At 41.8% G+C, this 25,265-nt stretch overlaps 1 long non-coding RNA gene and 1 pseudogene across 2 annotated transcripts; both read left to right on the forward strand.

Annotated features, from left to right (window-relative positions):
* Window positions 1-1,854: 1,854 nt before the first annotated feature.
* On the forward strand, window positions 1,855-11,340 carry LOC147356371 (uncharacterized). Of its 2 annotated transcripts, none has more exons than XR_015143232.1 (4): window positions 1,855-1,984; window positions 4,659-4,823; window positions 5,445-5,564; window positions 11,148-11,340. It is a non-coding gene; the product is annotated as an uncharacterized LOC147356371 (long non-coding RNA). The 2 variants fall into 2 exon arrangements; XR_015143231.1 differs by lacking the exon at window positions 5,445-5,564 and adding an exon at window positions 5,230-5,444 and having other exon boundaries at window positions 1,857-1,984.
* Window positions 11,341-14,639: 3,299 nt separating this feature from the next.
* LOC147356372 (PRAME family member 12 pseudogene) lies at window positions 14,640-18,106 on the forward strand (annotated as a pseudogene).
* The last annotated feature ends 7,159 nt before the right edge of the window (window positions 18,107-25,265 follow it).

The following is a 25,265-nucleotide window of genomic DNA, read 5'->3' on the forward strand; positions in this document are numbered from 1 at the left end:
AGTCTCACAATCAGCCCTTTCCAACATTTAGGTTGCCTGACAATTGGAGGGGTATTTCTCATCCCTTCAGCTAATTTTTCACTACTTGGAAATGGGCAGATTCCTTTACTTGGCAAAGACCTTGGTTCACCAGCCTAAGAATGGGAGAAATAGTAGTGGTATTTACATTTTAGTAAAGAATAAAAAGTGCCTATACCATTGCTGAACGAGTTTGTCTTCAAAAAACAGAGATGTTTATGATTAACATTATTGCCAATCTAACCCGATTGCAGGTCATTAATGAAAGGGATTGATGACCTAGGATTTAAAATGTCTATCAAATAAAATCAAGTTTAACCCTACTTCATGTAAAGGCCACTTATACCCATGGGAGGAATGTGGTGAAAGAGATCGTCTGCAAAGTGACCAAGTGAGAGGACCTTTCAAAGAGTCTTCACCTTGGTTACTAGTGGTATAAAAGAATTGTATGGGCATCAAGTAAGAGGGGTTGGAGAAAGGCATAGAAATTTCTTGAAGATAAGACAGGGTCATCCTTTATGTGTCATCCTAAACTTCAAAAAGAACTTCTTTGTGATGCAGCCCAAACTGGAAGTAATCCCTGAAAGTGGTAGAATATTAAATACCAAATAGAGCTTCTGAATTTAGTGTAGGAAAGGTGTTGGTATTTATGAAGAGAAAATAGAAATTTATTCCTATGCCTAATGGCATCACATTGTTCAGAATCTGTGTTGAACTCAGCTAAGATGTAGGAAACAGTTATTATCTAAATACACTTGGTAAGGGGCCAGTAGGATTATGGTTTGGCTTCCAAGACCCCTTGAAAATGGCTGGGACTATTTCTAGAAAGTGTCCTTAGTGAGAAAAAAAATCTTAAAGAAAACCTCTCCTGGTAGCACCTTCCCCAGGATGACAGGGTTATTTGAGACTGACTCACATTTTTTTCTTCCTGACTTCAAGTTCTCAAAGAGCTCACAGTGCCCAACTTTGGTGCTTCTAAGTGTTGGAAACGTCTGGTCCCATGACTCACACCTCACCTTTTTTCACATTCTTAGACTTAGTCTTTTCATGCTGTGTGCTGTGCTGATCTCAAATTTCTGGGAAGAAACACCATCTAGGGAAACACTGTCTGTGCTGAGATATTATGTTTTATTTTCTAAATGTCACCCAGAAAATGTCTTTAATCTCCCCCCTTCATTAAACACACACACATTTGTTTTATACTGTTGCAATCATTCACATGGTCCCTTTTGAAATGCCCAGCTCCAAACTGTCCTGACCCACTCTTCCTTCTTTACATACATTTTGACCTGTCCACCTTAAGAGAAGGCTTGGCTTAAGGCTGGAAGACCAACCAAGCCCCAGAAGCTCTTTCCTTGCTGCCTGAAGAATATCACAGTCTCCTGTGTTTCCTACATAATACCGAGTGACAAGTCGATACAGGGAACCCTGTATTTTGTTTCTTTTGGCACATCCCACTGCTTACATGAGGCTGTTTTCATTCAGGAACATTTGATAATTCTGATGTGGCCAAAGTCCCCCCAACAATGAAACTTTCAACTTTGGAATTTTTCTGTCCAATGTCAAAACCCAATAACTTCTTTTTTTTTTTATCATATTCAGGAATATAACTATGAATATTGATAGAATTCAAACGATATTTGTGCAGTGAATCAATGAGTCCTTAATTCCCCTGCCATCTTTCTGCTTCCTGCATGTATATCTGATTCAATCAACCGGGGAAAAAATGAAGATTCAATCAGAATCAATTCAATGATCACTCCACAATCTAATCAAGTATCCCTTTATGATTGAGTTAGTAGTGGAATAGAGGGGTGATGGGATTAGGAAAACCTATACAAATCTCCAGAACTGGAAAAGAAGTGCAGAATTTTCTGGCTCTGGAGATACTGCTAGGTTTTCACAGGGTCTGAGGTCTGAGGTCTGAGGTCTGAGGTCTGAGCATCCCACCAGCCACATCAGAGCAGTAAGTTTCCAACCTCATATAAGGACACCCCCCGCCCCCCCTGCTTTTTTTTAAAACCATGGTTAGCTAATTTTGAAGAGTGGCATGTATCTCTAGATGGCAGGGAAAGTTTTTTAAAATTACTTCTTTCAGATGACCATGTTTTAGGTATTGTTTTGCTTCTCAGTGTAGTTTTGCCTGAATCCCAAACATTTAAATTTGTGCTTTGCCTGATATCACTTTTAAATGTCCTGACTAATTAGATATTTTAAATGAAAACCATCTGTTTGTGTTTTATTTATTAACATTTAAGATGATTCTTGTACATAAATATAATTCAAGTTAGGTGTATATTTTTCATTTTTTTCAATAACTTTAACGGCAGTAACTAAAGATAGAGGCTGTGTTGATCCACATGACCCTCCTCTTCCCATAGATTTAGGGCTCTAAGTCATGGAGCCCTATAAAAATCTTTTGTTTTTTTTTAACAATAAAAATAAATACAAATAAAATAAGTAAAAATTGGAGTGAGCTTTCAGGGTCCTCGGTACTCACTTCCAGATGAGACATAAATTAAGCAAAGCAGTGGATGGACCTGAATGAGTTAGTTGTTGCCTTTTTCCTCGTCTGTACTTGTGAGATGCTTGTTCCAAATCCAGTAGGAAAAGAGGTATCACTTTGTGCCTCCTGAGCCCACAGTGTAATATGGGTTAAGTGCCTCACTTCTACCTTTGCAAGAGCAGTGACCTTGGCCCTGAGTGGATTCCTTAGGATAGCCTAAGGTGTGCTCATTTTTGGCTGGAAATGGTTGCCCTGTTCCCTGGTAGGTTCCACATGATTCCTTTTGGAACAGAGTCAGGATGAGTATGTGGAGTGTTAGGGAAATAAAATAGACGTAGTCTTCTTCAGGCTTCAGAGGCAAAAGAGCAGAGCAGGCCTCTGACTTTGCTTCTAACCTGCCTGGGCACTGCCCTGACTGGGAGTGACTGGGAGTGACTGCCTGCTGTGATGGCAAGACTTGCAACACTATAAATCATCGAAAAATCAAGAGAGTTCCAGAAAAACATCTACTTCTGCTTTATTGACTATGCCAAAGCCTTTGTGTGGATCACAACAAACTGTGGAAAATTCTTCAAGAGATGGGAATACCAGACCACCTTACCTGCCTCCTGAGAAATCTGTATGCAGGTCAAGAAGCAACAGAACAGGACATGGAACAGCAGACAGGTTCCAAATCAAGAAAGGAGTACATCAAGCTTGTATATTGTCACCCTGCTCGCTTAACTTATATGCAGACTATACTATGTGAAATGCCAGGCTGGATAAAGCACAAGCTGGAATCAAGATAGCTGGGAGAAATAATCAATAACCTCAGATATGCAGATGACTCCACCCTTATGGCAGAAAATGAAGAGCTAAAGAGCCTCTTGATGAAAGTGAAAGAGGAGAGTGAAAAAGTTGGCTTAAAGCTCAACATTCAAATAACTAAGATCATGGCATCTGGTCCCATCACTTCATGATAAATGGAGAAACAGTGGAAACAGTGAGAGACTTTATTTTTGGGGGCTCCAAGATCACTGCAAATGGTGACTGCAGCCATGAAATTAAAAGACACTTGCCCCTTGGAAGAAAAGCTCTGACCAACCTAGACAGCATATTAAAAAGCAGAGACATTACTATGCCAACAAAGGCCCATGTGGTCAAAGCTATGGTTTTTCCTAGTCATGTATGGATGTGAGAGTTGGACTATAGAAAGAAAGCTGAGCACTGAAGAATTTATGCTTTTGAGCTGGGGAGAAGACTCTTCAGAGTCCCTTGGACTGCAAGGAGACTCACCCAGTCAATCCTAAAGGAAATCAGTCCTGAATATTCATCGAAAGGTCTGATACTGAAGCTGAATCTCCAATACTTTTACCACCTGATGCAAACTGATTCATTGAAAAAGACCCTGATCCCGGGAAAGATTGAAAGCAGGAAGAGAAGGCGATGACAGAGAATGAGATGGTTGGATGGCATCACCGACTTAATGGACATGAGTTTGAGCAAGCTTCAGGAGTTGGTGATGAACAGGGGAGACTGGCATGCTGCAATCCATGGGTCACAAAGAGTCAGACAGGACTGAGTGACTGAAGTGAACTGGAGGGGGCCTGGCCAACCAAGCCCCAGGCTTAACAACATTCCAAGTTTTACAAGACAAAACAAACGGCATTAACAGGAAACCAGACTTACAGTTTGATGAAGATTCGGTCCTGGGATTATAAGCAGGAACATTGAACTGCAATTTTGATGTCTCACCCACGGAGCTGATGCTCTGCTTGTGACCTTTTCCCAGTTGGGACTCCAGATGTGCTGTGACAGGGGACTTCGCAGCACTGATTAAGTCTGGATGTTGGTTAAAACCCAGTTTGGTAATGTATCCTCTGCTGTTTCTATTTCTTTTTTCTTTTAATGTTAGTATATTGAAAGTAAGCTAGATAATTCTCTAATAAATATCTGTATTATTTATTTGTATATAATGAGTGGTTTATTGTGTTAACAAATTCTTTGAATATGAGATGAGAGTGAAAAGTTTTGGCAACACACAGAGCCCATCCAGACTCCTGGACCTGGCAGGAACAAGCCTGCTGAGGGGTGAGGCCTCAGCCATTTCCGCTTTGGAGTTTCCACCCACAGAGCTCTTCTCACCTCTCTTCAGGAAAGCCTTCGAAAGGAGATGCATTGAGACCCTGAAGGTCATGGTGCAAGCTTGACCCTTTATATACCTGCCTCTGGGGAACCTGATGGACATGCCACATGTGGGGCCTCTACAGGCAGTACTGGAAGCACCTGATGACCTGCTTGCCCAGAAGGTTCGCTCCAGGTGAGTCTTATGTGAGTAACCTGGTAGAATCCTGGGTGTCCTGGAGGAGACAGCTAGGGTGAGGGAATGTGGATGGGAAGGGATGGACTACCGGAATCTGAGGATGGCAGTGAAGAAGCCTAGAGGCCTTGGATCACTAAGAGAAATATCTTCTGGAAGCTGAAAGGATGTTCCCTACCTTTTCCCAGTCCTGCTTAGAGTTACTAAAAGTGGAGAATCAGAGAGGAGAAGAGGGGAAAGGGAGATGGAGGAAAGGGAGTCAGAGAGGGAAAAAGACAAGGCAGCCTGTGAAGTCAGGAATCTGAAGTTACAGCAGAGGAGGGCAGCGTGTAGCCAGATTCTATGCTGTAGCTTCTTTCTGGGTGGATTTTAATGCATCCCCACCAATCTTCTTTTTCCCTAATAGGAAGTACAAACTATGGGTGCTAGATCTGAAGGACTTTGGCCCTAACTTCTGGAGCATGTGGGGTGGAGCCAGCACTCCCAGATGCACAAGTCATGAAGGGCACCAGTGGCTGAGTCCAAGTCGATGGCAAAGCAGCATGTGGCTCCACTGAGGATTTTCATAGACCTTTCCCTGAAAAAAAGGACCCTGGACAACTTCCTCACTTACCTTTTCAGGTGGGTGGAGCAGAGAAAAGCATCCATACACTTGTGCTGAAAGAAGCTGAAGATCTTTGCAATGCCATGAAAAGTATCACTAAGGTCCTGAATATGATGCAGCTGGACTGTATCCAGGAGGTGAGTGTGAATTGCAGCTGGCATCTGTCCACCCTGGCCGTGTTTGCTCCTTTCCTGGGCCAGGTGAGTAATTTACAAAGGTTCCATCTCTTCCCCGTCCACATGTCTGTCTGTGAGAAGCAGGAGCAGTATCACTTTGTCCAAATCACCTCTCAGTTCCTGAGGCTGGGCCACCTCGAGGATCTCCATATGGAGTCTCCCTCCTTCCTTGAAGGCTGCCTGGACCAGTTGCTCAGGTGAGAGTGGACCACTGGCTGGGTGACACTGAACATAACATTAGAATATCAAAGGCGCTGTGTCCTGAAGTGTGGTGCCCCATGACCACACAAATCAAGGTTGCAGGCTGACCTGACATAGTAGCTCTTGAAAGGGACACCCTGCTAGGGAGGTATAGATTATAGACTGAAATGTTTGGATTTGGCACTAGAAGGTTGATAACTTTTTCCTTCAATAGAGGTGTCTATGTCAAATGACTTAAAATATAGAAAATACAAGGCCTTTTACATGTGGAAAACACATCAGACCAGAGCATTTCTAAGGAAAAACTTGTGATCACAAGGTTTGTCACCACAATGAGGATGTCTTAATTGATCTCTCTGTAAAAGATTGACTTGTGCTGTAGACGAGGTAATTAATATAAGGGAAAAGCATGATTCGGGAGATGATGTTAATCAAGCTGAGAGAAAAGGGTAATAGAAAGTGATAGAAAATTTGTAGAGGATGCAGAGATGTAAGTGAGCCCCTCTAGACTGGCATCACACTTGATGTTGTGGGATCCTGTAAGTTGCTTCTTTACACACATCTCCCCAGAGCCTCACCTGTCCAGATGTGTAGGCATATAGAGCCAACAGTGGACTGAAGGATGCCTTAGCCAAAATGATTTTTCATCCAATCACACAGCAGTAAAAATTAGGGATGTTCACACTTGACTGAGGCTGTGTCAGCCTCTCCTCTGAACACATTTTAGTGCATTGCATTATATTCATTCATCCTCCGAAGGAAGTGGAGTCATGTTGTACACTGCTTGATAGATGAGGGAGAAAACTTTCAAGGTTCTGTGAATTGACTCAGTTATATAGTGAAGGTGACAGGACTGAGCCTAGAACGAGACTGGGCAATCAGTGTTTTGACCTTCATCAGATGGTCAGACTTAACATTTGCCCTGAACAAACCATCTGTCTAATCACCTGTAGACAGCTGACACCCAGTTTCCAAGAACTAATTGTTTGGTTTCTCCCCAAGTCCCTAAGACAACCTTGGAAAACCTCTGAATAACTAACTGCTAGCTAACAGAATCAGACTTGACCCCCCGTCCCAGTGCCCGAACATCTCTCAGCTAAAAGACCTGGATCTGAGTGGTGTCTGGTTGGTCAACTTTAATCCAGAGCTCCTCCAAGTTCTGTTGGAGAAAGTTGCAGCCACCCTCCAGGAACTGTACTTAGATCAATGTGGGAACAGGGACTTTCAGTTTGAGGCCATCCTGCCTGCCCTGAGCCACTGCTCACATCTCAAGTCCTTCAACCTAAGTGGGACCTTCTATCCATGGCTGTCATGGAGAAGACACTATAACACACTGCTGTGCTGCCCTGTTTAAGGCAAGAATGGTATCCTGCCCCTCAGGAGAGTTACAGCCCTCAGGGTGTTCCTCTGGAAGGCAGACTTGCCCAGCTTCAGGCTCCACTGATGGAGATTATGAGGAACTTAGTCCAGCCCAAGATGATCAGGATTTTCCTAAGTCCCTGTCCATACCGTAGTGATGACATATGCGATCATGTGGAGCCCATTATATACAGCTGTACTAACCCCTGCCTAATGGTTGCCTCTATCCAAAACTTTCTCTGGGCACTTGGAAACTGGCTTCTAGGACATGGGGATTTCTTAACATGAAAACACACCTATGGCTTCAGATATTAGTTTAATTTGAATGGGAAAAGGAAAGGTGGTGGGAGATTCAGGATTGCAGAGAGAAATATAGACTCGGGGAGGTGATGGGACTTTCTGGGGCATGTATTTATAGCATCAGGAAAAAGAATCTAATTTTTTAGAGCAAACTTGGGATGTACATGTGGCATCATTCCTGGGTGGATGATTGTAAAGAAATAGAAATAAAGAAAACTTTGGTGTGTATGGACTGGTGCCCTTCCTGATATGACCTGTTTTCTCTGTTCCATCTCAGAAATCTTCAGTTACTTTCAGTTACTGAAAGAAAGGGAACTGAATTGTCTATGATCTTCAGTCCCCATTATTCCCACCAGTTCTCTATTCTGTCTGGGACATCTTTGCCTCCTTACTTCTGTGATGGCTCAGTGGGTTAACTGCACACAACAAGGAAAACGTACTCATTCACCATGAACCATTGGAGCGAAGACTCTTGACATGGTCCTCACTGCTGATTCAGGCCGTGAACCTGGACATGAGCAGTTCTCATTGTTCTCCTAGTGATTCCACATAGGTCTCAGTTTCTCCTTCTGTGCTGTGACATGGCTTCGCTTCACAAGTCAAGACTCTCAGTTCTGGAAGGCATCATCCGTATGCAGATGAGCCAGGACCCCTTGTCCTTACAACCCATGCCTATCATGAGTGTGCAGTTTTGACCAGTAAAGACATCCATTTCCTTTTGTCTTAATACTAAAATCATACAGGTGCATCACTTGGTTTTAGTATTTCTAAGTCACATTAAGAAATTGCATCCTTTTATATGTTAGGTTATATCATTGAGAGATGTACTTTATTCCTGTAACACCTACTATCTCTTCCTATCAGGGAAGCCTGTTTTATCATCCACATATTATTAACCCTAACTCCCTCTATTTACACCTTATAACTCATAGTCAACTCTCCCTACCTTTGGTCCACATCCTGAGATTTAAGCACCTGTAGGTGGGGTAGTGCTATATTTACTATAGAAAAATGTCCACGAGTAAGAGGATCGGAGCAGTTTCATGGCATGTTGGTCAAGAGCAATCTGTACATGTAGGTATGTATTAGAAGGGATTATTGTGGGGATGAGTTCAAAGGGGCTATAGAGATGGAGAAGTCCCATGGTCTGCTCTGTAAGCGAGAGAACCAGGAAATCCAGTTTTATAACTCAGGCCAGTACTCAGGGTTGAAAATGGGGGAAGCCGGTGATATAATTCCAAGTGTGAGGCTAAAGTCTTGAGGACCAGGGAACCACTCATGTAAGCCACAGAGTCTCAAGTTTCAAGAGCCAGAAGCTGCTGTGTTCATGGGGAAGAAGAGAAAGAGGGAGAAAAGATAGTATCTTGTTCCATTCAGGCCCCCAGGCATTGGATGAAGCCCCATCACATTCGTGAGGGCAGATCCCTTCACACAGTTGGTGGATTCAAATGATAATCTTTCCCAGAATCACCATCTCAGAAATGCCCAGAATCAATGTCCCATAAAATTAACCAGTACAGTGTCTGTAAACAAGGGCACCCAAATGAAGGCTCCTTGCTGATTCAGGGGCTGATATTGTTGGTCTGGGGATGGAGGGGGATCTAAGAAACAGGTACAGCTTCTATAAAATGGAGGTAATAATGCACACAGGCATATGGGGATCCTGTAGGATCAATGAGAAGATGCACACTGAGGCCTTTGCTCCAGGTTTGGCATAGAGGAGGAGGTTCAAGAAATGAGTTGTTTCCTTCTTTTCCCCTGCTAGCAGACACCCCTAGGATTCTTCATTCCTCAAGATTACCCTTTATTCCTTCAACAGAAAGGAAAGAAAAAGGACTTAGCATTTATATGAGGCCATGAATAAATCATGGGCTTCCCAGTGGCACTAATGGTAAAGAACCTACCTGCCAATGCAGGAGACCTAAGATAGGTGTGATCCCTGGGTCAGGAGGATCCTCTGGAGAAGGCATGGCAGCCCACTGAAGTATTCTTCCCTGGAGAATCCCATGTTCAGAGGAGCCTGGGGGGCTACAGGTAACATGCATGTATTTGTGTGGATAGAATGTTTCAAATCCTTTGGAAGGATACCAAGGCGTGAAACTGCTGGGTTGTAGGATAACAGTATGTATTAAAAATATTTTTTTCTCAGCAACTCCCCAGTTAGGCAAACATTGTCCCATAAAGGGTAGGAACAGTGTCTCTATCACCCTGTGGTCCCATAACTGACCACAGATCCTGACAAGGCAGTAAATGACTATAAATGCATGGTCCATGGGAAAATTTATCATTAGTTTATAGTCAAATATTATTTTTCATTATAAAGTCAATATGGGGAAAATCAACATTATATTATCAGCTGATAATAATATAAAAATACAGGATATAGAAGAAATAACACTTGACTTGTGGTCAATATATATTTTCATGTAAATTACCTATAACCTGAAATAATGAATGAATGTTATAGTCATAGGGAATTTTCTGTTAAGAGTGGATTACATTATAAAGTCAGCCATATCACCTGTATTTTACTTTAACCTAGTATATACAGCACCGACTTCTTACAGTGTGCTGTGTGACTTTCCAAGAAAAAAAAAATCATGAGCCCATAAATACCTTCCACCTTCCTGTACACTCTTTCTATCCCTTTCAGGTGTGTCTGAATCAGTTCAGGCCATTATAACAATATCATGGACTGAGGGGCTTAAACAAACAAAATTTACATCTTCCAATTCTGGAGGTTGAAAGTCTGAGATCAGAGAGGCAGTGAGGTTGGGTTGTGGAGGGAACAAGCTTCCTAGTTTCCTCACTCGGTGTGGGGAGGGGAGCTCAAGTCTCTTCATTTGGCTCTAAGGGCACCAAATGGCTCAAGGATCTCCAGCTCCATGACCTCATCCAAACCTAGTTATCTCCTAAGGAAACTCCAACTCCCATCACCCTGGGGTTTGAGGCTTCAAGATATGAATTTTTGGGGTGTGAGGGATGGTGTATGAGAGATGGAGTAGAAGATGGGGAACAAACATTCAACTCATAGAAACACATCACCATAAATAGAGGACAAGACCCCAGTGGACAAATCAGCATTCCAGTGGTCATCCTCAGCTCTATGTTTTCACCACATCTACACCCAAGCTGCCTGCAAACAGCCAAGGCTGTGGTGCCCCTGTGTCTGTCCACCTACATGTGTCCAACACAAATGCTCTAACCCAGCCAGGATGCAGGTTGTGCTCTCTCCCTGCTCTCCATTCCTGTTCCTTTGTCCATTGACAAAATCATCTCCCTGCAACCATTGCAGAGATATAGAGAATGTGACTCAAACTGTGGAAATCTTACCAAGTAGCTCCTCTTTATTCCAAGTCCCATGTGACCTGCCTGAGTCCTCCCTGCCCATCACCAGTGACCTTTACCTGTTCCCAAGTTGGCCACACACTTCATTATATCAGTATTTGCACAGTCCACCCAGTGCTCCAACAAAATTCTCTCAACTAAAAACATTGTTTAATCAATGTTTTTTCAAGTTCCTGACTTTCTCCCAGGAATGTCTGAGGGTTTGCATGTAAAATCCACTTTGAATAAGAATTGTTCAGCAAGAAACCACACTCTTGATATCAAATCATCTCCAAAATGTGATCAAAATTCCTCACTGTCCACTCTTGTTATCTGATAATGTTGTGTTCCCTTCAGCAAGAAATCTTCTAGATTGGTTCATCCAGAATCCCTCCCAGATCTGATGTCTCCTCTTAGAAATTTCAAACCCGGCAAAACCCTGCTTCTTGGTGGTGACTCCATACTTGTACCAGTTGAATTGTGAATGATGTCCATTTTCATGATGGGGTATATTTTCCTGTATTGTATAGTTTTGAATAAAATATGACTTTACCACTGATACCTTTGTCTGATTTTCTCTGTCACAACTTCACAGCTGATTATTGCCCATGCAAGGAAGGTCCCCTGAATACCCTCCATGTTCCCACATCCTCGAATGGCCCACTTGGAGTCTGGCCAACTTTAGAGCTTCCATATCAGCCCTTGCTCCCAGCACATCCCAGCACACTTCTGAAAACTGCCACACCACCACAACACCATGTGAATCACATGGAGGTCCACCATACCGTTGGATGTGCCAGAGAGCAGGTGGCTGCAGAGCCACCACTAGTTTTAAAGAAGGCCCACCTTTGAGGTCTTGGAATCACTGTCTGTGTTGTATAGCTCCTGCCTCTCCTCCAAATCTTCCCAGCTGATGTGGTGGTAAAGAACTTGCTGCCAGTGCAGGAGACGTAAGATACTCAGGTTCAATCCCTTGATTGGGAAGATCCCCTAGAGGAGGAAATGGAACCCACTCCAGGGTTCTCACCTGGAAAATTCATGGACAGAGGAGCCTGTTGGGCTACACCCCATGGGGTCACAAAGAATTGGACAGCCCTGAGCATGCATGCTTGCAGGCACCTCCTCCAAACCCATAGGTTGTTTTCTTTACCAGTCCACGAATAAATGAGTATCAAACATGGAATGTCATTAGTTTGCAGGAGACAGAAGTGAATGTCAGGAGATGCTGGAGGGATCTTCAATTACCCCCATTTCACACAAGAAAAAACTTAGGCCCAGAAATATAACATGATTCCAAGTTCTGCAAACTTGGTACAGACTCTCAATGAATAATTTTTATTGAATGAATGACTGATGGGAGAATACAGAAGAGAGGAAAGTTGTGATGAACACAGAAGTGACAGCTGAGCTGGAGCCAGCTAGCCTCCTCGCACTCCTGCACCATTCATTCATCCCACAAACATCCACTGAGCCATAGTCAAACCAACCTCTGACCTCAGAGCCTTCAATTCAGAAGGAAAGGAATGTTAAACAAGCACTAATGTGAGAGTGTGATGTCAGGGGACAGGCTTACAAAAGTGGGGGCCTTGATGGCCTGTGGGTCATAGAGAGTTCCCTGGGGGTGTGCTGAAGTAAAGGGGTGCATGACAGCAGTAATGGGGCCATGAGGATCTAGCCAAGGAGGCCTTCTTTGATGAGTAGACATTTAGGCTGAGACTAGAATGCTGAGAGGGACGAGACAGATGCAGGGACAGGTTGGGAGGGAGGACAGAGTGGCTCAGACTATAGAAATTACATGTGTTGGCACTGACCAGGGAAGGAGTTTGACAGGTTTGTTAAAAGGACCAGAAAGATAGTATAAGTCCAATTGAGGCTGTAACCAAAATCTCAGTGTCCTAAAGAAACACAGGTTTATTCCCTTCCCGATCGAGAAATGCAAAGTCCACAGGGAGCTCTAGGGGCTGTGCTCCCTCTGGAGGCTCTAGTTCAGTTCAGTTGCTCAGTCGTGTCCAACTCTCTGCAGCCCCATGAATCGCAGCACGCCAGGCCTCCCTGTCCATTACCATCTCCTGGAGTTTACTCACACTCATGTCCATCGAGTCGGTAATGCCATCCAGCCATCTCATCTTCTGTCGTCCCCTTCTTCTCCTACCCCCAATCCCTCCCAGCATCAGAGTCTTTTCCAATGAGTCAACTCTTTGCATGAGGTGGCCAAAGTACTGGAGTTTCAGCTTTAGCATCATTCCTTCCAAAGAAATCCCAGGGCTGATCTCCTTCAGAATGGTCTGGTTGGATCTCCTTGCAGTCCAAGGGACTCTCAAGAGTCTTCTCCAATACCACAGTTCAAAAGCATCAATTCTTCGGTGCTCAGCTTTCTTCACAGTCCAACTCTCACATCCATACATGACCACAGGAAAAACCATAGCCTTGACTAGACGGACCTTTGTTGGCAAAGTAATGTTTCTGCTTTTTAATATGCTATCTAGGTTGGTCACAACTTTCCTTCTAAGGAGTAAGCGTCTTTTAATTTCATGGTTGCAATCACCATCTGCAGTGATTTTGGAGTTTCAGCTTCAGCATCATTCCCTCCAAAGAAATCCCAGGGCTGATCTCCTTCAGAATAGACTGGTTGGATCTCCTTGCAGTCCAAGGGATTCTAAAGAGTCTTCTCCAACACCACAGTTCCTGGGTAAGTGCCCAATAAGCTACTGGAGAAGAGTGGAGAAGTAACTCCAAAAAGAATGAAGAGACAAGCCAAAGTGAAAACAACACCCAGTTGTGGATATGACTGGTGATAGAAGTAAAAGTCTGATGCTGTAAAGAAAAATATTGCATAGGAACCTGGAATGTTAGGTCCATAAATCAAAGTAAATCGGAAGTGGTCAAACAGGAGATGGTAAGAGTGAGCATTGACATTTTAGGAATCAATGAACTAAAATGGACTGGAATGGGCAAATTTAATTCAGATGATCATTATATCTACTACTGTGGGCAAGAATCCCTTAGAAGAAATGGAATAGCCCTCATAGTCAACAAGAGTCTGAAAGGCAATACTTGGGAGCAATCTCAAAAACGACAGAATGATCTCTGTTTGTTTCCAAGGGAAACCATTCAGTATCACAGTAATCCAAGTCTATGCCCCAACCAGTAATGCTGAAGGAGCTGAAGTTGAACAGTTCTATGAAGACCTACAAGACCTTCTAGAACTAATACACACACACACACAAATGTCCTTTTCATCATAGGCGACTGGAATGCAAAAGTATGAGGAAGTCAAGAGACACCTGGAGTAGCAGGCAAGTTTGGCCTTGGAGTACAAAATGAATCAGGGCAAAGGTTAACAGAGTCTTGCCAAGAGAACACACTGATCATAGCAAACACCCTCTTCCAACAACACAAAAGAATACTCTACACATGGACATCACCAGATGGTCAATACCAAAATCAGATTGATTATATTCTTTGCAGCCGAAGAAGGAGAAGCTCTATACAGTCAGCAAAAACAAGACTGGGAGCTGACTGTAGCTCAGATTGAGAGAGTCAATACCTAGGTTGGTTGGTAAGAAGTCCAGGGTTCCTAAGGAGGAGGAGGAGGAGGAGGAGAAGGTGGAGGAGGAGGAGTTGGAGAAATCGGTCTGGGGCTCTCAAGGAGAAAAGGACAAATGTTCTTTTCTACATTGTTTTGTCTTAGTCAATATAACAGTGTATCTTGCTCGAGGACATGTTTCTCCTTAACAAGAACCTTCTGACTAATCCTGTCATCTTAAAATGTATATTATGGGAGTGGGTCTGGTAAAATCTTTCTATTGTTCATTTTAATCTTGTTAATTTAAGATGTATCTTGTAGGAATGGGTCTCATAAAAGTATATAAGGCCTTGATAAAACTAGCTAGGGGGGCACTCTCCATACCCCTTCTGATGTCTGTGTCAGAAGCTTTCTCTGTCCCTTTTCTTATTTTATTAAAACTCTGCTACACAAATGTTCTTGAGTGATCAAGCCTGGTCCCTCATCCTAAAGCTAAATCTTCTTTGGAGATCATGAATCCAACATCATTCACTGTAAGCTATCAAAATCATGAAGTCCTTACTGCCAAATTCAGACGTAAATTGAATAAAGTAGGGAAAACCATTAAACCATTCATGTATGACCTAAATCAAATCCCATACACTTTTACAGTGGAAGTGACAAATAGATTCAAGGGATTAGATTTGATAGACAGAGTGCCTGAACTATGGACAGAGGTTTGTGACATTGTATAGGAGACAGTGATCAAGACCATCCCCAAGAAAAAGAAATTAAAAAAGGCAAAATGATTGTCTGAGGAGGCCTTACAAATAGCTAAGAAAAGAAGAGAGGCTAAAGATAAAGGCGAAAAGGAAAGACATACCCATCTGAATGCAGAGTTCCAAAGAATAGCAAGGAGAGATAAGAAAGCTTTCCTAGGTGATCAAAGCAAAGAAATAGAGGAAAATAATAAAATTGGAAAGACTAGAGATCTCTTCAAAAACATCAGAGATACCAAGGGAACATTTCATGCAAAGATGGGTGAAATAAAGAACAGAAATGGTATGGACCTAACAGAATCAGAAGACATTAAGAACATGTGTCAAGAATACACAGAAGAACTATACAAAAAAAGATCTTAAAGACCCAGATAACCACAATGGTATGATCATGCACCTAGAGCCAGACATTCTGGAGTGAGAAGTCAAATGGGCCTTAGGAAACATCACTATGAACAAAGCTAGTGAAGGTGATGGAATTCCAGTTGAGCTATTTCAAATGCTGAAAGATGATGCTGTGAAAGTGCTGCACTCAATATGCCAGCAAATTTGGAAAACTCACAGCGGCCACAGACTGGAAAAGGTCAGTTTTCATTCTAATCCCAAAGAAAGGCAATGCCAAAGAATGTTCAGACTACCACACAATTGTACTCACCTCACATGCGAGCAAAGTAATGCTCAAGATTCTCTAAGCCAGGCTTCAATAGTATGTGAACCGTGAACTTCCAGATGTTCAAGTTGGATTTAGAAAAGGCAGAGGAACCAGAGATCAAATTGCAAAAATCTGTTGTATCATAGAAAAAGCAAGAGAGTTCCATAAAAACATCTATTTCGGCTTTATTGACTATGCCAAAGTCTTTGACTGTGTGGATCACAATAAACTGTGGAATATACTTCAAGAGATGGGAATACCAGAACACCTGACCTGCCTCCTGAGAAATCTATATGCAGGTCAAGAAGCAACAGTTAGAACCAGACATGGAACAATGGACTAGTTTCAAACTGGGAAAGGAGTATGTTAGGCTGTATATTGTCACCCTGCTTATTTAACTTGATAAATGATATGCCCTGCATATCATTCACTTGATATGCAGGGCATATCATGTGAAATGCTGGGCTGGATGAAGCACAAGCTGGAATCAAGATTGCAGGAAGAAACATCAATAACCTCAGATATGCAGATGACACCACCCGTAAGGCAGAAAGCAAAGAGGAACTAAAGAGCCTATTGATGAAAGTTAAAGAGGAGAGTGAAAAAACTGGCTTAAAACTCAACATTCAAAAAATGAAGATCATGGAATCCAATCCCATCACTTCATGGCAAATAGAAGAGGGAAACAAGGGAAACAGTGACAGACTTTTTTTTTTTGGGTGGGGGGGTGCATGCCAAAATCACTGCAGATGGTGACTGCAGCCATGAAATTAAAAGATGCTTGCTCCTTGGAAGAAAAGCTATGACCAACATAGATAGCATATTAAAAAGCAGAGATATTACTTTGCTGACAAAGGTCTGTCTAGTCAAAGCTGTGGTCCTTCCAGTAGTCATGTATAGATGTGAGAGGTGGATGACAAGGAAAGCTGAGCGCTGAAGCACTGATGCTTTTGAACTGTGGTGTTGGAGAAGGGTCTTGAGAGTCCCTTGGACTACAAGGAGATCCAACCAGTCCATCCTAAAGGAAATCAGTCCTGAATATTCATTGGAAGAACTGATGCTGAAGCTGAAACTCCAATACTTTGGCCACCTGATGCAAAGAACTGACTCATTTGAAAAGACCCTGATGCTGGGAAGGATTGAGGGCAGGAGTAGAAGGGGACGGCAGAGGATGAGATGTTTGGATAGCATCATTGACTCAATGGACATGAGTTTGAGCAAGCTCTAGGAGTTGGTGATGGACAGGAAAGTCTGGCTTGATGCAGTCCATGAGGTTGCAAAGAGTCAGACATGACTGAGTGACTGAACTGAGTATGTAATCTGGCACCCATTTTCCAAGAACTAATTGGTTGGTTTCTCCCCAGGTGCCTGAAGTTCCCCTTGGACAGCCTGTCAATAACCAAGTGCCGGCTTACAGAATCAGACTTGACCCACGTGTCCCAGAGCCCAGACATCAGTCAGCTCAAGAGCCTGGATCTCAGTGGTGTCACCATGACTGACTTTCGGCCTGAGCCCCTCCAAGTTCTGCTGCAGAAAGTCGCAGCCACCCTCCAGGAACTGGACTTAGATGTGTGTGGGATCACAGACTCCCAGCTGGAGGCCTTCCTGCCTGCCCTGAGCTGCTGCTCCTAGCTCAGGTCCTTCAGCCTGTGTGGGAACCTCCTGTCCACGGCCATCATAGAGAAGCTGCTGCGACACACCGCTGTGCTGCCCTGTTTAAGGCCAGAGCGCTATCCTGCCCCTCAGGAGAGTTACAAACCTCGGGGTGTTCTCCTGGAAGCGAGACTTGCCCGGCTTCGGGCTCAGCTGTTGGAGATTCTCAGAGACTTGGGACATCCCAGGATCATCTGGATAAGTCTCAGCCCCTGTCCTCCCTGTGATGAGGATGTATGCCATCACATGGAGCCCATTGTACACAGCTGTCCTGCCCCTGCCTAGGGGGTTGCCTCTATCAGAAGCTTTCTTCTGTGCTCTTGGAGACTGAAATCTAGAATGGTTTCAGGAATATGCACAATATGAATGGGAGAAGGAAAGGTGATAGTGGTGGGGGATGGTGCAGGATTGCAGGGCAAACGTAGACTCTGGGAGGGGATTGGACTTTCAGGGACATGTTCTTCTAGAATCTGTTATGAACCTGGGTGGATACACACTGGAAACCCAAATGTGGTTCAGTTAACCCTGGGGATACTGTTGTGAAGAAATTGTCAGGAATAAAGAGATCCTCCTGGTGACCTGAACAGGAAGGAAATCTAAAACGAGAGTGGATAAATGTATTGATATGACTGATTCTTTTTGTTGTAAAGCAAGAAACTAATGTGACATTGTAAAGCTAATCTCCAGTAAAAATTATTAAACAATTAATAAAGAAACACTCATGGAAGACCAACTGCTATCCTCCATGATATATTCTGTGTTCAATTTATGCCTCAGCTATCTCCAGTTACTGATTAAAAAAGGCACATTGTCCATGATTCAAAACCTTATCAATCCTATAATTTATTCATTCTCTAAGACAGAATAAAGAAATTCTTCTTGGGGCATTGCTTGTGTGTGTGTGTGTGTGTGTGTGTGTGTGTGTGTGTGTGTGTGTGTGTGTGTGTGTTGTGTGTGTGTGTGTGTTTGTGTGTGTGTGTTTGTGTTTAGTCAATCAGTCGTGCCTGACTCTTTGGGACCCCATGGACTGTAGCCCACCAGGCTGTTCTGTTCATGGGATTAGCCAGGAGAGAATACTGGAGTGGGCAGGCATTCCTTTTCCCAGGGGATCTTCCCAACCCAGGGATCGAACCTAGGTCTCCTACACTGCAGGCAGATTCTTTACCATCTGAGCCACAATGTAAGCCCCCTGAGGCAACTCTTACCTCCTGGATTATTTATTTGTCTGTTCAGTGGTTTAATAGACACAAAAGGGAACATACTCAGTGTGCAATGAACTATTGGAATGAAGAGCTCTTAGCAGGGCTCTTACTGCTGATTCAAGCCTTCACTTTGGGCGTGGGTATTCTTCATGCTTCTACCAGTCAGTGTATACATCACAGTTTTTTGCCACTGTGTGTGCTTTAGTGCCAAAGGAAAGGTCCCCACTTCTGCAAGATGTTTTCCCTACATCCAAAAAGGTTGAGACTGGTTCTCACTGTTTCATGCCTGTCATGGGTAAGTAGTGGTCCCTATTGATATAATTGAGTTGTGGCCAGACATGCAAATTCCTTTTAACAAAATGCTAAAATAACAAAACATTTAACATGGATTTTTTATTTCCATACCACATTTCAGTATTGTATCATTTTGGGTGGTTGGTCACATCAGAATTGGCTGTTAATTCCCATTACAATTCCAGTTCCTCTCTATCAGAAAAGTCAAAGACAGCTTGTCTGGTTATCAGAATTTTCAAATATATAATAAATATATGTTATGTTTTACAAATAACTCAGAGTGGGCACTCCCTATCCTAGTTCATCATCCTCAAATTCAACCAACTACATATGATGTAGACCAAATTCACTGTTAAAAAGAAATCCTCATCTAAGTTAGTCTGAGCAGTTCAACCATGTTGAACTTATTCAAGATTCACCTGTCATATAGACAGGTAAAGAGAGGCTTATATGGTTATAGAGGCTTAATAGTCCCACTGTCTGCTGTCTGTTGCCTAGAGAACTAGAACAAAGTGTGGTTTAGTTCAGACCTTATCTTAAGTTTGAAAAACAATGGAAGTGATGGTGTAGCACTAAGTCAAGGCTAAAGGCCTGAGAACAAAGGCACCACTTGTGTATGTCCTGGAGTTTCAAGGTTCAGGAATCAGAAGCTCCAGTATTCATGGCTAAAGAGAGGGAGAGGGAGAGCAGTAGCCCTTGTTCCATCAGGCCCCCACAGGATAAGACGATGCCCTCCCACACTGGTGAGGGCTGATCTCCTGACTCCGTCTACTGAGTCCATGCTATTCTCCTCCAAGAATTCCCTTTCAGATTCCCCCAGAATTAGTGTTTGATCTGAGATCTTGGCATCTCATCTCACAATGAAGCTGACACATAAATTTAATCCTCACAGGGTGTCTAAACAAAATGCAACCAAATAAAGTTTCCCTGCTAAGGATTCAGAGGCTGCAATTGTTTATTCTGAGGAAGAGGGGCATATAGGGCTGGGATATAGCTCATAGGCAGAGCTTTGTTTTCCCCACGATGAATATAATGATGCACACACTGTTTATGGGATTTTTAGTAGGATCCAGTGAGATATTACTTGTTGAGGACTTGCCTCAGGAGTTGTTGAGCAAGAGCTCCTTATTGCGTAAGAACTCCATAATGCTTTTTTTCCTCCCAAGCTTCTCCCTCCTAGTGAATAGCATAAGTCTTTATCCTTCTACTGCTTACAACGCGGAGGAAAGCAAAACCCAGAGACTGATATTGGACTCACGTATTACATGTGGTCACCAATACATGATGGTTCACTTAAGCTGATCCAGTAGCTTGTGAAGGGGGGATGGGGGTGGGAGGAAATAAGAGACTGGATTCATCTTCAGTGATAGACATTCTGAGCTCTAGGTCTCCTAGGCCACCTGCTGGTAGATCATAGAAATGATCACCTGCTGGTAGAAGATAGAAATCAATTTTCTGTTCAAGATGGTATACTTTAGAATTTTTAATAATTCTTGACATCGTGGAACTTCCCTGGTGGTCCACTGGGTACGACTCCATGCTCCCAATTCAGGGGCCCTGGGTTCAATACCTGGTTAGGGAAATAGATCGCATATCCCGCAACTAAATATTCGCCTGCCACAACTAAAAGATGCCTCAGGGGCACAAGGGAGAGCAAAGATCCTGCATGCATGATTAAGACCCAGCACAGCCAAATAATCAAAATAATAAATATATTTTAAAAAATTGGGCTGTCCTGTACATGCCACTTGAGTACAAATATTTGCACAGTGATGTAAACCTCCAATCCAGCAGATGTCGCCATTCCCCAGGGTCGTAGCCGAGGAGCTGGTCGGGAATGCAAGAAGCAGCCATCTTCCACGTTTGCCACCCTTCGCGTGAACAAGGGAACAAGATTTGACCCCAGAGAGCTGAGGTGCATATGAAAGGAATGGGTTCAGTGAGCCCAGGGGCTTGTATCTTGCCATACATACAATGTTAAATTCCTTATCTTGATATCTTTTTTTTTTTTTTTTTTTACCTCACAATAATCTTTGATGTTACTGCCTGCTCCCTTTGTTACAAACTTGTAAATAGCCTGACTCCCCCCTCCTGCCTCCTTGGAGCAGTTTTCTCAGAGCCTCTGAGATGCTGTCTCCTGGGCTTGGGTCGTAAACATTCCGAACCAAGTAAAATAATTCTCTACTTTCAGGTGGTGACTTTCAGGTGTTTTAGTCGACAGTTTTCATCTAACGCCTGGAACTCAGGTGAGTGGGGACAGGACACTGTGGGTTGGGAAAAGGTCTTGGAAGAGCATGTAAAATGACAAGAAATGCACAACTTAAAATGTGACAAATATGTTTTACTTGGTGACTTTACAGAAGATTATGGCCAGAAAGGTGGCTTCTCAGATTGCTCTGAGGAACTAAAAGTTATAAGGAGGAAAAAAAGTTATATGGGAAAGCCAGATTATGTAAAGTCATTTCCTGAAAAAACATTCGGAAAACATCAAAAGATTACTTCATATGATAAAAATGATACATCTCAATGATTTTCATGCTTTTTAAAAATTGTTATTTATTTATGTACTTTTTGAGGGGGGCAGGGAGGCTGTACGGGGTCTTCTTTGCTGAGTGCAGCCTTTCTCTTGTTCTGGCAAGCAGGGGCTAGTCTCTAGCTGAAATGCATTGGTTTCTCATTTTGCTGGCTTCTTTCATTGCAGAGCATGGGCTCCAGGGCATGTGGGCTTCAGTAGTCACAGGTCTCAGGCTATAGTCGAGTGCTCAGGAGTTATGGAGCGTGGGTTTAGTTCCTCCACAGCATATGGAATCTTCCCAGACCAGGGTTCCAAGCTGTATCCTTTGCACTGACAGGTGGATTCTTTTATTGTTTTTTAATTTGTTTTTTCATTGAAGCATAATTTCTTTACAGAATTTTGTTGCTTTTCTGTCAAACCTCAACATGAATCAGCCATAGGTATACGCATGTCTCCTCCCTTTTGAACCTCGCTCCCATTTCCCACCCCATCTTAGCCTTCTAGGGTGATAACAGAGGCCCTGTTTGAGTTCCCTGAAACATACAGCAAATTCCTATTGGCTATCTATTTTACATATGGTAATGTAAGTTTACATGTTACTCTCTCCATTCGTCTCACCCTCTCTTCCCCTCTCCTCATGTCCATAAGTCTGTTCTCTATGTCTGTTTCTCCTTTGCTGCCCTGCAAATAAATTCTTTGATGCCATCTTTCTAGATTCTGTATATATGCATTAGTATACAATATTTATCTTTCTCTTTCTGACTTACTTCACTCAGTATAATAGGCTCTAGTTTAATCCATCTCATTAGAACTGATTCAAATGCGTTCCTTTTTATGGCTGAGTAATATTCCATTGTGTATATGTACCACAACTTCTTTATCCTTTCATCTGTTGATGGACATCTAGGTTGCTTCCATGCTCTAGCTATTGTAAATAGGGCTTCAGTGAACATTGGAGTACGTATGTCTTTTTCAATTTTGGTTTCCTCAGGGTATATGCCCAGGAGTGGGATTGCTGGGTCATATGGTGGTTTTATTCCTAATTTTTTTAATGGAATCTCCATACCATCTTCCATAGTGGCTGTATCAATTTACATTCCCACCAGCAGTGCAAGAGGGTTCCCTTTTTTCTATAACCTCTCCAGCATTTATTGTTTGTAGACTTTTTGATGATGGCCATTCTGACTGTTGTGAGGTGATGTCTCATTGTAGTTTTGATTTTCATTTCTCTAATAATGAGTGTTGTTGAGCATCTTTTCATGTGTTTATTAGTCATATGTATGTCTTCTTTGGAAAAATGTCTGTTCAGGTCTTTTCCCCACTTTTTGATTGGATTGTTTGTTTTTCTGGTTTTGAGTTGTATGAGCTGTTTATGTATTTTGGAAATTAATCCTTTGTCAGTTGTTTCATTTGCTATTATTTTCTCCCATTCTGTGGGTTGTCTTTTCACCTTGCTTATAATTTCCTTTGCTGTGCATAAGCTTTTAAGTTTAATCAGGTCCCAACTGCTTACTTTTGTTTTTATTTCCATCACTCTAGGAGGTGGGTCATAGTGGATCTTGCTTTGATTTATGTCATTGAGTCTTCTGCCTATGTTTTCCTCTAAGAGTTTTATACTTCTGGTCTTACATTTAGGTCTTTAATCTGTTTTGAGTTTATGTTTGTGTATGATGTTAGGAAGTGTTCTAATATCATTCTTTTACATGTCACTGTACAGTTTTCCCAGAACCACTTATTGAAGAGGCTGTCTTTGCCCTATTGTATATTCTTGCCTCCTGGGTCAAAAATAAGGTACCCATAGGTGCATGGGTTTATTTCTGGGCTTTCTATCTTGTTCCATTGGTCTATATTTCTGTTTTTGTGCCAGTACCATACTGTTTTGATGATTGTAGCTTTGTAGAATAATCTGAAATCAGAAAGGTTGATTCCTCCACCTCCAATCTTCTTTCTCAAGAATGCTTTGGCTATTTGGGGTCTTCTGTGTTTCAATATAAATTTTGACTTATTTTTTTCTAGTTTTGTTAAAAGTGGCATTGGTAATTTGATAGGGGTCTCATTGAATCTATAGATTGCGTTTGAATCTATAGTATACTCATTTTCACAGTACTGATTTTTCCTAACCAGGAATATCTCTCCATCTTTTATGTCATCTTTGATTTCTTTCATCAGTGTCTTATAATTTTCTGCATACAGTTATTTTGTCTCCTTGGGTAGGTTTATTCCTAGATATTTTAATCTTTTTGTTGCAAGGTGAATGGGATTGATTTCTTAATTTCTCTTTCTGATTTTTCATTGTTAGAATATAGGAATGCAAGTGATTTCTGTGTATTGATTTTGTATCCTGTGACTTTGCTAAATTCACTCTTTAGCTCTAGTAATTTTCTGATTAGGGTTTTCTATGCACAGTGTCATGTTACCTGCAAACAGGTGAGAGCTTTACTTCTTCTTTTCTGATCTGGATTCCTTTTATTTCTTTTTCTTCTCTGAATGCTTTAGCTATGACTTCCAGAACTATGTTGAATATTAGTGGTGAAAGTGGACATGCTTATCTTGTTCCTGATCTTAGGGGGAATGGTTTCATTTTTTCACCATTGAGAATAATGTTTGCTGTAGGTTCTTCATATATGACCTTTACTATGTTGAGGTAGGTTCCTTCTATGCCCATTTTTTGAAGAGTTTTCATCATAAATGGGTGCTGAATTTTGTCAAAGCCTTTTTCTGCATTATTGAGATTATCATATGGTTTTTATCTTTCAATTTGTTAATATGGTGTATCACATTGATTTGCATATGTTGAAGAATCCTTGCATCCCTGGAATAAACCCAACTTGATCATAGTGTATGAGCTTTTTGATGTGTTGCTGAATTCTCTTTGCTAAGATTTTGTTGAGGATTTTTGAATCTATGTTCATCAGTGATACTGGCTTGTAGTTTTCTTTTTTGTGTGTGTTATCTTTGTCTGGTTTTAGTATCTGGGTGATGGTGGCCTCCTAGAATGAGTTTGGAAGTGTTCCTTCCTCTGTAATTTTTGGAAAGAGTTTTAGAAGGATAGGCATTAGCTCTTCTCTAAATGCTTGATAGAATTCTCCTGTGAAGCTATCTGGTTCTGGGCTTTTGTTTTTTGGGAAATTTTTGATCACAGTTTCAATTTCAGTGCTTATAATTGGGTTGTCCCTAATTTCTATTTCTTCCTGGTTTAGTCTTGCAAGATTGAACTTTTCTAAGAATCTGTCCATTTCTTCCAGGTTATCCATTTTATTGCCATATAGTTGTTCATAATAGTCTCTTATAATCCTTTGTATTTCTGCATTGTCTGTTGTAACCTCTCCTTTTTCATTTCTAATTTTGTTGATTTGATTCTTCTCTCTTTTTTGCTTGATGAAAAAAGTTTGTCAATTTTATTTATCTTCTCAAAGAACCAGCTTTTAGTTTTATTAATCTTTACTGTTGTTTCTTTCATTTCTTTTTCATGTATTTCTGCTCATATCTTTATGATTTCTTTTCTTCTACTAATTTTGGGTTTTTGTTCTTCTTTTTCCAATTGTTTTAGGTGTAAAGTTAGGTTGTCTATTCGATGTTTTTCTTGTTTCTTGAGGTAGGATTGTATTACTATAAACTTCCCTCTTAGAACTGCTTTTGCTGCATCCCATAGGTTTTGAGTTGTCTTGTTTTCATTGTCATGTTTTTCTATGAATTTTTTTATTTCCTTTTGGATTTCTTCAATAACGTGTTCATTATTTAGAAATGTATTGTTTAATCTCCATGAGTTTGTGATTTTTACAGTTTTTTTTTCTTGTAATTGATATCTAGTTTCATAGCATTGTGGTCAGAAAAGATGCTTGATATGATTTCAATTTTATTAAATTTACTGAGGT

Source organism: Bos grunniens, chromosome 16 (assembly GCF_055505025.1).
Source record: "Bos grunniens cultivar Pamir isolate PY7600 chromosome 16, Bosgru_T2T1.0, whole genome shotgun sequence".
In the NCBI taxonomy this organism is placed as follows: Eukaryota; Metazoa; Chordata; class Mammalia; order Artiodactyla; family Bovidae; genus Bos; species Bos grunniens.